The sequence below is a fragment of the Phytophthora cinnamomi genome, assembly GCF_018691715.1.
Source record: "Phytophthora cinnamomi strain GKB4 chromosome Unknown Contig24, whole genome shotgun sequence".
Taxonomy (NCBI): Eukaryota; Oomycota; class Peronosporomycetes; order Peronosporales; family Peronosporaceae; genus Phytophthora; species Phytophthora cinnamomi.
The window spans coordinates 361992-377921 of record NW_027150957.1 but is presented as its reverse complement, the minus strand read 5'-3'; positions in this window follow the sequence as shown (position 1 = coordinate 377921).

The following is a 15930-nucleotide window of genomic DNA, read 5'->3' as shown; positions in this document are numbered from 1 at the left end:
AGTCTCGCAGCTTTCTCCGCATGCTCCGTCTTCTTGTTGTGCGGAGCCCGGCTCCGCACAGTTGTTCTTATGGTCCAGGCCCGGCCGTGGACAGTCGTTCGCCGGCGGACCCTGTCCGCGGGCGCGCGGTATCAAGCCCGGCTTGACCGCATGCAAATTGCGTCAGTGCGGTACGTTTGCAACCGTCCGCACTGTTTGCAGCGTCAACTCCCGGAGTTGACACGCCTTTGTCACCTCGACGCCAGTTATTGGCGGAGCCCCTCATGACCGAGGGTGCGTCGGCTCCCGGAGCTGACGCGTCGTTGTCGACCTGACCTCTTCGGGCCAGGGACTGTCCCTTACACGCTTGAACGTGGGTATTGGTTCCCGGAACCAGCACATCTTTTTCTTCCGACGTCGGCAGCATTGCCGACGTTGGTCTCACTTGTGCGCGCCCTCGCGCACTTCCTGGGCACTCCGGGACAGCAGCATTAAGCGCTGCCTCGACTGGTGAGCCGCGCTGTAACGGGGTTACACGTACAAGTGGCTGCAAGCCACTTGTGAATTTAACAGATAGGTTATCTGTTAAACGTTATGGATACTTCCTCACATTGGTGTAAGACACACCGATGGATACATTGAAGTGGACCACCACAGTGAGTGGTCCACACATACCCAAAGATCCTATTGGTAGAAAGCAGCATCTTTCTACCAATCAGAGACATGCATATTAGCGGGGCTCTGACAGCCAGCCGCTGCCAACCCTTTTATAGATGATAAACAGTTTTTAGCAGATTTTAGAGGAAGATCAATTTACAAACAACGCAGTTCTCATTTTACCTTAACCTAGCTACTTGGTGTTTTATTTGATTTAAATTATATTTGTGTATTCAAATATAATTAACCTAAGTAATTACTAAGTACTTACGCTTCCTCATACACGTTGCGCAACGTGTAAGCTAAAGTAGTGAGTCAAGTTAGACCCACTACACCTGGTAGCACTTTGTAGTCCGTCCAACGACCGACTGCTTGACGTTCGTACGCGGTGTACGAACGCGGAGCCGAGAACCACATGAGCACGGAGGTGCCCATGGAGAGCTCCAACACGCCTGCAACGCATGTTGCACGCGCTGACTGCCCCCACCTGTCTGACCCAGAGTGGGAGGCCCTCCAACGACTGTCAACAGTCATTGGAGAAGCAGCGATAGCTACAATGCTGCGTACGCTATCGCCGACGGAGCAACATGGTGTTGCTCTGGGATTCATCATGAAGGAGCAGCGTGACGCTGCTTCCTCAGTGACGGCGTCGTCAGGGACGACACCGCGTGCTCAACCATTAAAGTTGAGCGTAAGCAATTACGTGGGAAGAGAGGGCGAGCCTCTCCTCCGATGGCTTGTCGAACTCGACACAGCCATGGCGGCTCGACGCATCGTCGACCCGCTGTCGAAGGTCGCGTTCGCCATGTCCTGCCTTGGCGGACGCGCAAGGGGTTGGGCGTATGGACGCCGACTCTCCGATCCCACGTGCTTCAGCACGTACGAAGTGTTCAAAGAGGAGCTCAAACAAGCGTTTGAGCCCCCGCAAAACGAATTCCGGTCGAGGGCGGAGTTCCTCGACCTTCAGCAGGGTAAGCATGACATCCATGCTTACGCGCAGCGTGCACGGTACTTGGTCTCGAACATCGTGACTAATCCAATTGACGAGGCGACCAAGGTCGTCACGTTCATGAAGGGACTTAGAGATGGGCCCGTGAAGACCTATCTCTTCCTAGAGTACCCGAGTACTCTCGAAGCTGCAATCACTCTTGCCATGCAAGAAGAGTTTAGCCTGCGGCAGGCTTAACTCCATGTAAATGTACCGAGGCCGCAACCGCGCCCGGTAGCGAGGACGGGAGGTCCAGAACCAATGGACCTCTCGAACGCTACGGCTGCTGGTCACCAGCAGCAGGGAGGCAACGTGCGATGCTTCCGTTGCGGAAGGATCGGTCACTTTGCACGGGAGTGCACAGCTCCCATGCCCCCTGGAGGTGGCCGTCGTGGCGATGCTAGGCATCGCCGCGGACCAACAAAAAACGCGAACATCCAGTAGGCGCGGGGCGCCCTACTGGTAATGCAGTCGCGCGTGCCGACATCGGGCACGCGACACTGAGGACTGCAGCCCCCAGTGAGACCAGCTCTCACTGCAAGAAACAAGATGACAGGCCAAACCTAGTCATCTTGAAGGTTTACTCGAAGAGAGCGAGTGACTCTCTTCGAGCATTGGTAGACTCAGGCGCGTCGAACAACTTTGTTCGACTACGAAGCCTGTCAAGACTTGACTTCGAGGAGGTAGATACACCTCGAAGTCTTCTGGAGGTACGACTGGCAACAGGTGCCATCGTGAAGACCGAGAAGCGCGTCGTGAACGTGCGCTTCTCGTACAAGCAACGAGTGTTTGTCGAACACTTTATCGTCCTGGACCTGGACGATAAGTTCGACGTCGTTATGGGCATGCCGTGGCTTGCACGGCATGATCCGGTAATTGACTGGAAGAAGCGCACGCTCGTGCGCTTCGGACGCGATAGCGGAACAGAGAGCGATGGCCCTGTTACCGCAGCGCGCGCACCAGCAGGTGCGCGCGGCTCACCAGTCGAGACAGCGCTTAATGCTGCTGTCCCGGAGTGCCAGGAAGTGCGCGAGGGCGCGCACAGTGAGACCCACGTCGGCAATGCTGCCGACGTCGGAAGATGTGTTGGTTCCGGGAACCAACACCCACGTTCAAGCGTGTAGGGACAGTCCCTGACCCGAAGCGGTCAGGTCGACAACGACGCGTCGGCTCCGGGAGCCGACGCACCCTCGGTCATGAGGGGCTCCGCCAATGAATGGCGTCGAGGTGACGAAGGCGTGTCAACTCCGGGAGTTGACGCTGCAAACAGTGCGGACGGTTGCAAACGTACCGCACTGACGCAATTTACGCTGTCGTGCAGCCGGGCTGCACGACGAAGCGCCATGCGATCAAGCCGGGCTTGATATCGCGCGCCCGCAGACAGGGTCTGCCGGCGAAGGACATTACCGTGCAGCCGGGCTGCACGAAGGAAAATGCGGTCAAGCCGGGCTTGATACCGCGCGCCCGCGGACAGGGTCTGCCGGCGAAGGGACACATTACCGTGCAGCCGGGCTGCACGAAGGAAAATGCGGTCAAGCCGGGCTTGATACCGCGCGCCCGCGGACAGGGTCCGCCGGCGAACGACCGTCCACGGCCGGGCCTGGACAAGAAGAACAACTGTGCGGAGCCGGGCTCCGCACAACAAGAAGACGGCGCAAGCGGAAAACGCTGCGCAAGTCTCGGTCCGGGACCGAGACGCAACAAGAGCAGTCTGCTGGGCAGACTGCGGCGGTGACACCGAATGTCAAGACGCTAAGCGTCTTGACGCGCACCGATACTGGATTCCAGTATCGTGACATGGAACTCGCTAGTCCTCCGACGACGGCGTCGGAGTTGACTTCGCTTCCAGCCATGAGCTGGAAGCGCTTCACGCGCGACTTGCACGATGGACGCATCGAGCAAGTCTGCGTTCTTCGGACAGCGAAAGAACGGCGAGCGAGAGCGAAGAGCTGAGGCAGCTCTTCATGGGAAGTACCACTGAGAGTGAAGACACTCTCAGTGCGAAGACGAAGCGAGAGCGCTTCGAGGAATAAGGTTGGGACTAGCTGAAGTCGAGTCCCTATTACGAACTGTTGAGGGAGTACAAAGACGTACTCCCGGAAGACATTCTGCGGAGCTTCCGCAGGATAAGGGCATTCAGCACGAGATTGATCTCGTGCCGGGCACGAAGTACTGTGTCACGCGGCAGTGGCCACTGCCGCGAGAGCAAGTAAAGCGATCGACGACTTCTTTGAAAGTCGTCGTAAAAACAGGACAAGTGCGGGAATCAAAGTCCCCGCACAGTGCTCCGACGTTCTGTGTCAAGAAGCCACAGGGCGGATGGCGCATCGTTCATGCTTACAACAAGCTGAACGATGCGACGGTACCGGCGCAGACGCCGATACCGCGAAAAGATGTTATCATCAATTCGATGGCCGGAGCACCGTTTACAGTGCTCTCGACTTGCGAGATGGATTTTATCAAATCCTAATGCGTGAGAGCGATATCCCTCTCACGGCAGTGAGCACGCCAAGCGGCATGCTCTGGGAATGGCTAGTAATGCCACAGGGGCTTAAGAATGCCCCTGCGACTTTCAACAGGTGCGTGACGCACTTGTTGCGCTCGGTGCGCGACTTCGCACCGAGCTACTTCGATGATGTATTCATCCACAGCCGGGCTGTGGACGGAAGACCGACGTAGAGATGCACAGGGTGCATCTCCGAGGCTACTTGAGCTTATGCGAAAGCATAAGCTCTACGCGAACCTGAAGAAGTGTATCTTCGGGGCGAGCGAGATACCCGTCCTCGGGTGTCTCGTAGGGAAGAATGGTGTCCGCCCTGACCCAGAAAAGGTCAGAGTGATTAACGAATGGCCAACGCCTTCAAGTGTCAAGGAACTGAGGCAGTTCCTTGGCCACGTACTTGTGCAAGTACGTGGAGGACTATGCGGGCAAGATCCGCCCGCTGTCACAGCTTCTTAAGAAAGAAGCTGTGTGGAATTGGACACCCGATTGCCAAAGGCATTCAATACAGTCAAGCGGGGCTTGACTGAGGCGCCGATCTTGGCAGTGGCTGACCAAGATCGCCCATTTCACGTAGTGTGTGACGCATCCGATTTCGCGATCGGATGCGCGTTAATGCAACACGATCACGAGGGCCGTGATCGTGTCGTCTACCAATCGCGTCAGCTGAAGCCAGCTGAGCGCAACTATCCGGTGCATGACAAGGAACTCCTTGCCATGAAGTATGCACTCGCAAAGTTCCGAGTGTACTTGCTTGGGAGTAGACCATTTGTGGTCTACACCGACCATGCTTCACTGCGCACCGCAGTGAAGTCGCCACATTTCACAAAGAATGGCGAGATGGCTCTCATTCTTTGCGGAGTATAACTTCCGGGTCGAATACAAACCCGGAAGATTGAACGTGGTGGCCGACGCGTTATCACGTCGGCCGGACTATGCAGAAGCTGTTGACGTCAATGCCATTGACGCCATGCGATCGAGCAAACCCACATCATCTCTGTTGGATGATGTGAAGGCCGCGTACGCGCACGACGCGGACGCGAAGCTCTTGCTGGCCTATGGCACAGCGCCTTCTGACAAGTCCCGTCAGAAGCTGCCCAAGCACCTTCGAGCGCGTGCACACCGCTTTCGTGTGCACGACGGACTGCTACTCTACAACGCAGTCGACGACAACGCGGGTCGCGTTGTCGTGCCAAATGACCATGACCTGCGACTCAGGATCATGTACGAGTATCATGATGCCCCGACTGCGGGACATCTCGGACGTGAGAAGACATACGTCCTTCTCACGCGCGACTTCTACTGGCACCACCAGTATAAGTGGGTGCGCAAGTACATCCGTGCTTGCGAGGTATGCCAACGCGTGAAGCCTGCGCCGTTTGCGCAGGCTCCATTACAATCACTACCGACTCCGTCGGAGTGTTGGAAGTCCATGTCTTTGGACTTCATCTTTGGTCTTCCCCCGGATAGCGGAGGGAACACCGGTGTTGTGGTCTTTGTAGACCGTTTCAGCAAGATGGTACATCTTGCTGCGGTGCCAGCAGAGGTGACCGCGAAGCAGACGGCCCATCTGTTCGTCGACATGGTGTTCAAACACCATGGCATGCCGTCCGACATCGTGTCGGACAGAGACCCGCGCTTCACAGCGCATCTGTGGCAAGAAGTGTTTACACTTCTTGGGAGCCAGCTTTCCATGTCGACTGCGGATCATCCGCAGACGGACGGTCAAACCGAGCGCGTGAATCGCGTGCTCGTCGATATGTTGAAGAGCTACGCTCACTCGTTCCAATACTGGAGCGAGTGTTTATCGATGGCAGAGTTTGCCATCAATAACTCAGTGCATGCCTCGACCGGGCATACACCGTTCTACGTGAATGCCATGCGGCATCCACGCCTCCCGAGTTTACTCGGAGTGATGGCTCCCACTTTAAGTGGGGGAGGATCTACGACTGCAATACAGCAGCCGCAGAAAACCGCTGACACTTGTACAGTGTCAGCTGCAACAATGGACAAACCACATGAGTCTGCGCAGGGCGCAGACTCCCCAACAACATGGCCAACGACCACGGGTTCGCGCAGGGCGCAGACACCGCAAAGAACCACGCAGAGGCCGGGCCTCTATGGAGAGCGAGCTGAATGACTTCAGCTCGGATGCAATCAGTTTCATCACCAAAAGACAAGCCGTGATTCGGTTTGTCCAAGACACAATAGCAGCTTCTGTTGATCAACAGAAGCTGAACGCAGACAATGCGGGCAGAGGCAACACAAATGAATTTAAAGTTGGTTCATTAGTTTTGTTAGCTACACAAAACCTGCCTAGACATGCAAGTTTCGGATTTCGGAGCAAGCAAGCTTGCTCCGCGCTTCATCGGGCCGTTCACTGTGTTGGCACGGCACGGCAACGCATACACGCTAGACATACCGTCTAGCATGCGCCTCCATCCGACCTTTACGTCGGACGGCTGAAGCCATACCGGCAGCACGAGCCATCTAGCTCGGCTGACCCGAAGCCTCGGCAGGAGCCGAGGCAGAAGCGGAGGACTTGGCCTCGGCGACGAGCAACCTCTCCTCCAGCGCGCGGACGCGCTGGAGCAACCCCTTCATCTGGGACCCCAGCTCGACCTGGATATTCGAGGCGGTCTGCGAGACCGCCGCGACTTGGGCCTTCTGGTTCGCCAGCTCCTGCTTCAGGGCGGCGAACTCAGCGCCCTGCAGACGCTCCACGACGGTCACCCGGTCGTGGAGAGGCGCATACTGATCAGCCCGGGGCTGATCATACCCGGGGCGTGTTCCCACCCCCGCCACCGCCGATCCGTGACGCCCACGGCTCAACCCGCTGGATTGTTGAGCGGATTGTTGACCATAGTATCCCGAAAACGAACCCTCAAGGGGCTCGTTTTCGTATTCGTTGGAGAGGATTTCCTCCCCATCGAGATACATGGGAGCCGCGGAACGTCTTGCTGGAGGACGTTCCGGAAATGGTGAGGGCGTACGAGGGGCAGTACGCACTGGCACAGCGGAAGTAGAGCGAGCGCTGCGATCATCGCCAGCGCCCGAACCCTCGCGTGCTAAGAACTTACCACGGAGCTCTTTGAGACTCTCGGGCACACGGAACGACGTGTACCCGTTCAGGTCGCGGTCGCTCAAGCGGACCGCACCTGGGAAGCACTTCGTGCACTGAAAGCCCTCGGGCACAGCGCACGGCACATTTGCCTCCTCAGCAGCAACATGAAGTTGCTCCAGCTTTCCACGCTTCGAGTATGTCTCGAAGCGATCACGCGCTTGCTTAATCCGATCACGGTAAGCACTCGGCCTCTTGTTGAAGTTCTCAACAAAGGCGTTCCAGCTTTGACAAAGTGCCTGCCATTCGGGCACTTTGCATTGAGAAGATGTCTTCTTGCTTTGAAACCATCGGAGCTCATGAAAGAGTCCGATGTAGTAATCGCGCCTTTGATGCGTTTCCGCATCAAAGTGCAGCTCGGCAGCAACAGCGTCATCTTTGATGGCGCTGCATACGTACAGCGGCACCTCATTCGGAGGTACCGAGTTCCCAAACCAGTCCGCGATCTCGGACGCGGACGGCATCCATGGATCGCGCGCTGCAGGCGCAGCGCGCGGAGAGCCTTGAGCTTTAACATCACGCGCTGCAGGCGCAGCGCGCGGAGTACTGAGAGCCCCAGCCGAAGCGAGTGGGGTATCACTCTCAGTACGCGAACGCTTCGAGCTCGAAGCGTCCGATTCGTCCCCTTCACGCGGGCGAACGTTCTTGGCGTGAGGGTCGAGCGATTCGCTCGACACTGAGTCTTTACGCTTTGAGGGCGAGTCCTCCTCGCCCTCCATGTCTTCACCGTCGTCGTCGAAGTCGACGACGTCACCGTACTTCGCCTTCTGGCGTTCGAGTAGTCGTCGATGGAGAGATGACTCCCCATCGACTTAGCGGACTTCTTGAGGCGCGCTCATCGTTGAATGAGCGCGGATTTCTTCTCCAAACGCGGAGAATTGACGAATGGTCAATTCCAAAGATTGACGTGCGGTGACCCCGCGCGTCTAACCTTATGGGGGGATGGTGTAACGGGGTTACACGTACAAGTGGCTGCAAGCCACTTGTGAATTTAACAGATAGGTTATCTGTTAAACGTTTTGGATACTTCCTCACATTGGTGTAAGACACACCGATGGATACATTGAAGTGGACCACCACAGTGAGTGGTCCACACATACCCAAAGATCCTATTGGTAGAAAGCAGCATCTTTCTACCAATCAGAGTCATGCATATTAGCGGGGCTCTGACAGCCAGCCGCTGCCAACCCTTTTATAGATGATAAACAGTTTTTAGCAGATTTTAGAGGAAGATCAATTTACAAACAATACAGTTCTCAATTTACCTTAAACTAGCTACTTGGAGTCTTGTCTAAGTTAACTTATATTTGTGTATTCAAATATAATTAACCTAAGTAATTACTAAATACTTACGCTTCCTCATACACGTTGCGCAACGTGTAAGCTAAAGTAGTGAGTCAAGTTAGACCCACTACACGCGCGCACCTGCTGGTGCGTGCGCTGCGGTAACAGGGCCATCGCTCTCTGTTCCGCAGTCGCGACCGAAGCGCACGAGCGTGCGCTTCTTCCAGTCAATTACCGGATCATGCCGTGCAAGCCACGGCATGCCTATTACCACGTCGAACTTATCGTCCAGGTCCAGGACGATAAAGTGTTCGACAAACACTCGTTGTTTGTACGAGAAGCGCACGTTCACGACGCGCTTCTCGGTCTTCACGATGGCACCTGTTGCCAGTCGTACCTCCAGAAGACTTCGAGGTGTATCTACCTCCTCGAAGTCAAGTCTCGGCAGGCTTCGTAGTCGAACAAAGTTGTTCGACGCGCCTGAATCTACCAAAGCTCGAAGAGAGTCACTCGCTCTCTTCGAGTAAACCTTCAAGATGACTAGGTTTGGCCTGTCATCTTGTTTCTTGCAGTGAGAGCTGGTCTCACTGGGGGCTGCAGTCCTCAGTGTCGCGTGCCCGATGTCGGCACGCGCGACTGCATTACCAGTAGGGCGCCCCGCGCCTACTGGATGTTCGCGTTTTTTGTTGGTCCGCGGCGATGCCCGGCATCACCACGACGGCCACCTCCAGGGGGCATGGGAGCTGTGCACTCCCGGGCAAAGTGACCAATCCTTCCGCAACGGAAGCATCGCACGTTGCCTCCCTGCTGCTGGTGACCAGCAGCCGTAGCGTTCGAGAGGTCCATTGGTTCTGGACCTCCCGTCCTCGCTACCGGGCGCGGTTGCGGCCTCGGTACATTTACATGGAGTTTAGCCTGCCGCAGGCTAAACTCTTCTTGCATGGCAAGAGTGATTGCAGCTTCGAGAGTACTCGGGTACTCTAGGAAGAGATAGGTCTTCACGGGCCCATCTCTAAGTCCTTTCATGAACGTGACGACCTTGGTCGCCTCGTCAATTGGATTAGTCACGATGTTCGAGACCAAGTACCGTGCACGCTGCGCGTAAGCATGGATGTCATGCTTACCCTGCTGAAGGTCGAGGAACTCCGCCCTCGACCGGAATTCGTTTTGCGGGGGCTCAAACGCTTGTTTGAGCTCCTCTTTGAACACTTCGTACGTGCTGAAGCACGTAGGATCGGAGAGTCGGCGTCCATACGCCCAACCCCTTGCGCGTCCGCCAAGGCAGGACATGGCGAACGCGACCTTCGACAGCGGGTCGACGATGCGTCGAGCCGCCATGGCTGTGTCGAGTTCGACAAGCCATCGGAGGAGAGGCTCGCCCTCTCTTCCCACGTAATTGCTTACGCTCAACTTTAATGGTTGAGCACGCGGTGTCGTCCCTGACGACGCCGTCACTGAGGAAGCAGCGTCACGCTGCTCCTTCATGATGAACCCCAGAGCAACACCATGTTGCTCTGTCGGCGATAGCGTACGCAGTATTGTAGCTATCGCTGCTTCTTCAATGTCTGTTGACAGTCGTTGGAGGGATTCCCACTCTGGGTCAGACAGGTGGGGGCAGTCCGCGCGTGCAACATGCGTTGCAGGCGTGTTGGAGCTCTCCATGGGCACCTCCGTACTCATGGGGTTCTCGGCTCCGCGTTCGTACGCCGCGTACGAACGTCAAGTAGTCGGTCGTTGGACGGACTACAAAGTGCTACCAGGTGTAGTGGGTCTAACTTGACTCACTACTTTAGCTTACACGTTGCGCAACGTGTATGAGGAAGCGTAAGTACTTAGTAATTACTTAGGTTAATTATATTTGAATACACAAATATAATTTAAATCAAATAAAACACCAAGTAGCTAGGTTAAGGTAAAATGAGAACTGCGTTGTTTGTAAATTGATCTTCCTCCTAAGTCTGCTCAGACTGTGTATCATCTATAAAAGGGTTGGCAGCGGCTGGCTGTCGGAGCCCCGCCAATATGCACGTATCTAATTGGTAGAAAGATGATGCTTTCTACCAATCGGATCTTTGGGTAGGTGTGGAGCACTCATTGTGGTGGCCCACTTCAATGTATCCACTGGTGTGACTTACACCAAGGTGAGGAAGTATCTAAAACTTTTAACAGATATCCTATCCGTTAAATTCACAAGTGGCTTGTAGCCACTTGTACGTGTAACCCCGTTACACGATTGACTTCATCCATCGCAGCAAGCCGTAATTCGGTTTGTCCAAGACGCGATTGCAACTTCTGTGGATAGATAGAAGCTGAATGCCGATAATGTTGGCAGGGGCAACACGAATGAATTCAAAGTGAGTTCATTGGTATTGTTATCTACTCAAAACCTGCCTAAACATGCTGTTTCCGATTTCGGAGCAAGTAAGCTTGCTCCGCGCTTCATCGAGCCATTCACGGTGATGGCACGCCACGGTAACGCATACACGCTAGACATACCGTCTAGCATGCGGCTCCACCCGACATTTTATGTCGGGCGGTTAAAGCCATACCTCCAGCACGAGCCAAGTGGCTCGTCTGACCCGAAGAGACAGACTCGGCAGGGGAAACCCTCCTCTCCAGCGCGACAACGCGCTGGAGCAGTTAATACAGTCGGGCCTACAGCCCGACCGGCACGTTCAAGGCGGTCTGGGAGACCGCCAGAGCCGGGACACGAAGGGACAGAGCGGCAACCGCCGCGCTCTGAAGGTACTCCACGACCGTCACTTGGTCGTGGAGCAACACGAGATGAAGGTCAACACGGCGTTGACCATCGGGGCGTGTTTCCACCACCTCCGCCACCGCTGCGAAACGCACGCGGAGAAATTCGCTGGATCGTCCAGCGAATTGTTGATCACAGGAAAACAATCCGAGGTCCGGATTGTTTTCGCATTCGCTGGAGAGGTTTCCCTCCCCAACACGACACGTGGGAACCATGGAACGTCCTGATGGAAGACGTTCCGGACATGGTGAAGGAGTACGAAACCCAGCACGCACTACCAGCAAGAAGGTAGTGCGAGCACTGTAGTAATCTACAACGCCTGACGGCTCGCGTGCTAGATAATTAGCACGGAGATAATTGAAGCTTTCAGGTATACATATAGTATACCTGTTGTGGTCGCGGTTGGTAATACGCACCGCCAGCTGGACGGACAGTGCGCACGGCGCACGGACACCAACCTCCACCGCAACAGCGTGGAGTTGCTAATACTTGCCTCGCTTCGAGAGGACTCGAAGTGCTTTGGCGCTTGCTTTCCCGATCACGGTAAGCAACTGAAATTCGCTTAGAGATGTCGACGCACAGACGCGGTCGGCATCGAAGAATCGTACACAGACACTGCGTTGTCTGTCACCGTGGTAACGCCGTATCTTGCGGTACCGCGCATGGTACTCAACAACAGAGAGTTTGCACTCTGTTGCAATGGTGGTCTTCAGCTTGATCGTGCTCATTGCGGATGAGCACGGAAACCCCAGCACAAACAATTGACAAGCAGTCAATATTAATTGACGTGTCGAGACCGACACGTCTAAGCTTATCGGGGGGATGGTGTAACGGAGTTACACACACAAGTGACAACAGTCACTTGTGCATGGCAACTGTCACTTGTGCATGCCAATTGTCACTTATGGTTTAACAGAAAAATATCTGTTAAAGGTTTTAGATACTTCCTCACATTGGTGTAGGTCACACCAATGGATACACTGAAGTGGGCCACCACAATGAGTGCTCCACACCTACCCAAAGATCCTATTGGTAGAAAGCAGCATCTTTCTACCAATTAGATACGTGCATATTGGCGGGGCTCTGACAGCCAGCCGCTGTCAACCCCTTTCATAGATGATACACAGTCTGAGCAGACTTAGGAGGAAGATCAATTTACAAACAATACAGTTCTCATTTTACCTTAAACTAGCTACTTGGTGTTTTATTTTATTTATATTATACTTGTGGACTCAAGTATAATTAATTCAAATTATTAATAAACTCCTACGCTTCCTCATGCACGTAGCGCGACGTGTTAGCTAATGTAGTGAGCCAAAGTAGGCCCACTACATCCACTGCTGCTCGAAGACCGGAGTCACATCGGAAAGGCACCGTATGGGTCTACCAATACTGCCACCCCTGCTTTTTTTTTTCTACCGACGGCGACTGGAATGAGCGCTTCAGACAGCCCGTATCAGTCCTGAAACCCCAGCCAGCAGCGTAATGGTTTGCATATGTCCCCACTTCCGAGTGTTCCACGTGAGTCTCCTGCAGTAGGTATGTACCATTTCTGCCAAGATATCCCTGGCCTCACAGCCATCAGAACCATGCTTCTCTCGCACTCGCGTTTCCCCCGAAGCCATTCACAAAGATTGTACCTTCGGGTGTAACGCACCCGAAGGTACAATCTTTGGTGTTGTTCAGAGAGGGTCTAGAGTTACGTGCCCCCTCGCTATCTGCTTTTCCCGTTGGCGATGCCGTCCAAGTCGGCCTTTCCGTTCTTCCCGAAAGCGTCGCCGGAGTTGCTGTACATGCGTGCAACCGGAGATCTCCGTAACGAACTCCTTTATTGTCCGCTGGCTCGTGCCGATGGTAGGTAATGACGGCACCCCGTTGCGCTGGGTGTGCTGTTCTCCTCCGCCGTCTGGCTGCTCCATGTTGTGTCCCAAGCGAGACATTGCCCTTTGAGTCGGCACGGATTATTCGTCAAAGGGATTTTGGCACAGAGTGCCTTTATTTGCGTATGGTGAATGCGGCAGGGAAGTTCCTCGTGTCCGCGCACTCAACCCAAGACATACCCGAAGGAAGCTTGAGCACATCCCCCCAATTGCCTGTGGAGATGCTGTGACAAGTAATCTTCACGGGAGGGTAGACCTCACACCTGTGAGCCACAGCACCAGCTGGCGCCCGGCCCATGGTGGTTGTCCCCCAGTGGCGGACAATGTGGGGAAGAACATGGAGAATCGTCCACTCTGCGTCTGATATGGCTGACAGCTGATAACGCAAGTATTTGTCCACCATCCATTTCGCAACTGCTCCCTATCGTTCGGTGTCAGCAGCCACCACCAGATTGGTGGCGTGAGCTTCCCCTGTGACATCCTATAACCATTGTTGGCAAACGGAGATCAGCTCTGCTGGACGTTCGGGATAGTGAGCCAGTCGAGCGATGGCCTCCACTTTGGGATCGATACACTTCCTGGCGCCCCCATTGCAGCAATACCGGTGAAGGCATCGTCTTCGCCGCTAATTCTGGGTAGAGCAGGACCGCGAACAGATGCCGGAGAGAACCAGTCTGATCTTTAGCCATTAGAAGAGCATCCGCAACTTTGGCCAGAGTGACTTCATCAAGCGAAGATGAAAAACGGTCGCTTTCTTCCCGATACCAATTAGTAACGACATCCTCGTTGGCTTGGCGAGCCGCCTGTAACTTGATGTTGAATGCGGGGACCAAATCCGTCAGAGAAGTACCTCTAGAAGTTTCCTGTAAGTGTCCGTTTGTAGGTTACTACGGGACCGCGTAAGTCTGTGATGCTAAGGCCCCTCCCTAGAGATAGCTAGCGTCGACCGGATTCCTTCAGCATAGTCATTAACACCAGCTGCGCGTAAGATCTGGCATTCCGCTTGATGCATGAGACCAACAAGCTCCTCCACGTCATACAGGTCGTTATTCAGGATCGGCCACCCCATCTGTAGATGTACAACATCCAAGCGTTGTTGTACCGTAAGACCGCGATGCAGAATTGCGTTTCTGACATACGTTTCATATCGGAGGTTTACCGGTGCGCCATCTATGGCCATTTCAAACCCGACAACGACACGTGAGGCCTTACCCGTGGCCGCCACTGTGATGTCATTGGGAGGTGTGAGAAGCTGCGCGACCCATTCGTTTGAGTGTGCGACTTCCGAGGCAAAATTCGGATCCCCTTCAGACTGCCAACGATACGACAGCTCCCCATGGCGCACTCCATAGAAGTGATGGGCTCGTGGTTCCGAACTAGGACCATTGCTGGTAATACTTGTAAACGTCCACACTTTTGCAAATACGTGCTGGCTTCCTGAGATACGTGTGTGTAAATTCCTGTCTCATTCGTTTCCTGGGAGCCGTTGCCTTGCACGGAGAGATCATGATCTTGGTAGCTGTAAATCTGGAGGTGGTCATCACATTAGAGTTGACGTCGAACACCAGTAGGGACTGCCGTAAGAATTGCGCACACGCCCTCAGGAAATGCGGTCCTGCCCAGTGGGTGCTTGGAACCTGAACGTCAACGGATCGGAGTCGTTCGTGAAGGAGACACGTACACAAGAAAGATTGAGCAACTTCTTGTGTCCTGGGTGGCGGGCTACCTGGAAATAGCTTCGTCACCACTTCAACAGGATCTACGATCCCGAGAGCACAATCATCTTGCAGGTTGGCTGCCATCAACGCATAGATGGCCTGTTTGTGGTAATTCGCGTCTGTGGTCTCCTCTCGCGTGAGCGCGAGCGTTCCATCCGCATAGTTGGAGATCGTGGCATACAGTGCCAGCATAGCATATTGACCATTCGTTGGGACATTTACCTCAGCCCCGTTAAACCATGATAGCCAGTAGTGAGTTTGTGTAGGTTTGCGGTCGGGCCCGCGGTTTTCTCGTGGATGACACTATCCTCTGAAGCTTGGCTACAGACATATGTGTTAGAATCGGGAACCACCTGGGTCAGTAGGTCCGAAGTCATGTCTGACACATCCGACACAAGGGAGAAGGACACTTCCGATCCTGGGGTCTCTGCGGGTGGTGTGTGTGTGTGTGTGTGGGGGGGGGGGGGGGGGGGGGTATGCGACGGCGCCGAGGAACCGACATAACCCGAGGCACTCCATGGCGGTGGTTGACGCAATACCCCGCTAGACATGTCCACATCCGTGTCCAAAGTGGGTTTCGCTCGAAGGAGCTTAACATCCATGAATTCTGTTCACTGCTTCACGTCGTCGACTAGGCGCTGTCAACGGCTGGCACGTTGAGCTTTCCTTTGCTGTTCCGCCGCCGTCGTATCAGGGGATAGCGTGCTCTGCTTCATCTCGCAAGAAGCCCCTGAGCGGTCCGTCTTCACCTCCACGTCGGGGTTGGAGCCGACTTCTTCGTTTTCGGTGGGGAAGGCGTAAGCAGCAGCATCGGGCCCATTTTCATCTGTGCCACTATCGTCTTCATGTTAGAACTCGTCCGATTCTGTCTCATTGTCGTCCTCCATCAAGACTTGAAATTAGCCGTACTCTCTTTCCCGCTGGAAGCGTTTGAACACATCCTGATTGGTGCCGTTACGAGACGCTGGCTTGCTACTACAGCGACCCGCCCGTTTCGCTGAGGTTCCTCGTTCATACGGTACTGATCGTTGCTTGCCATGAAACT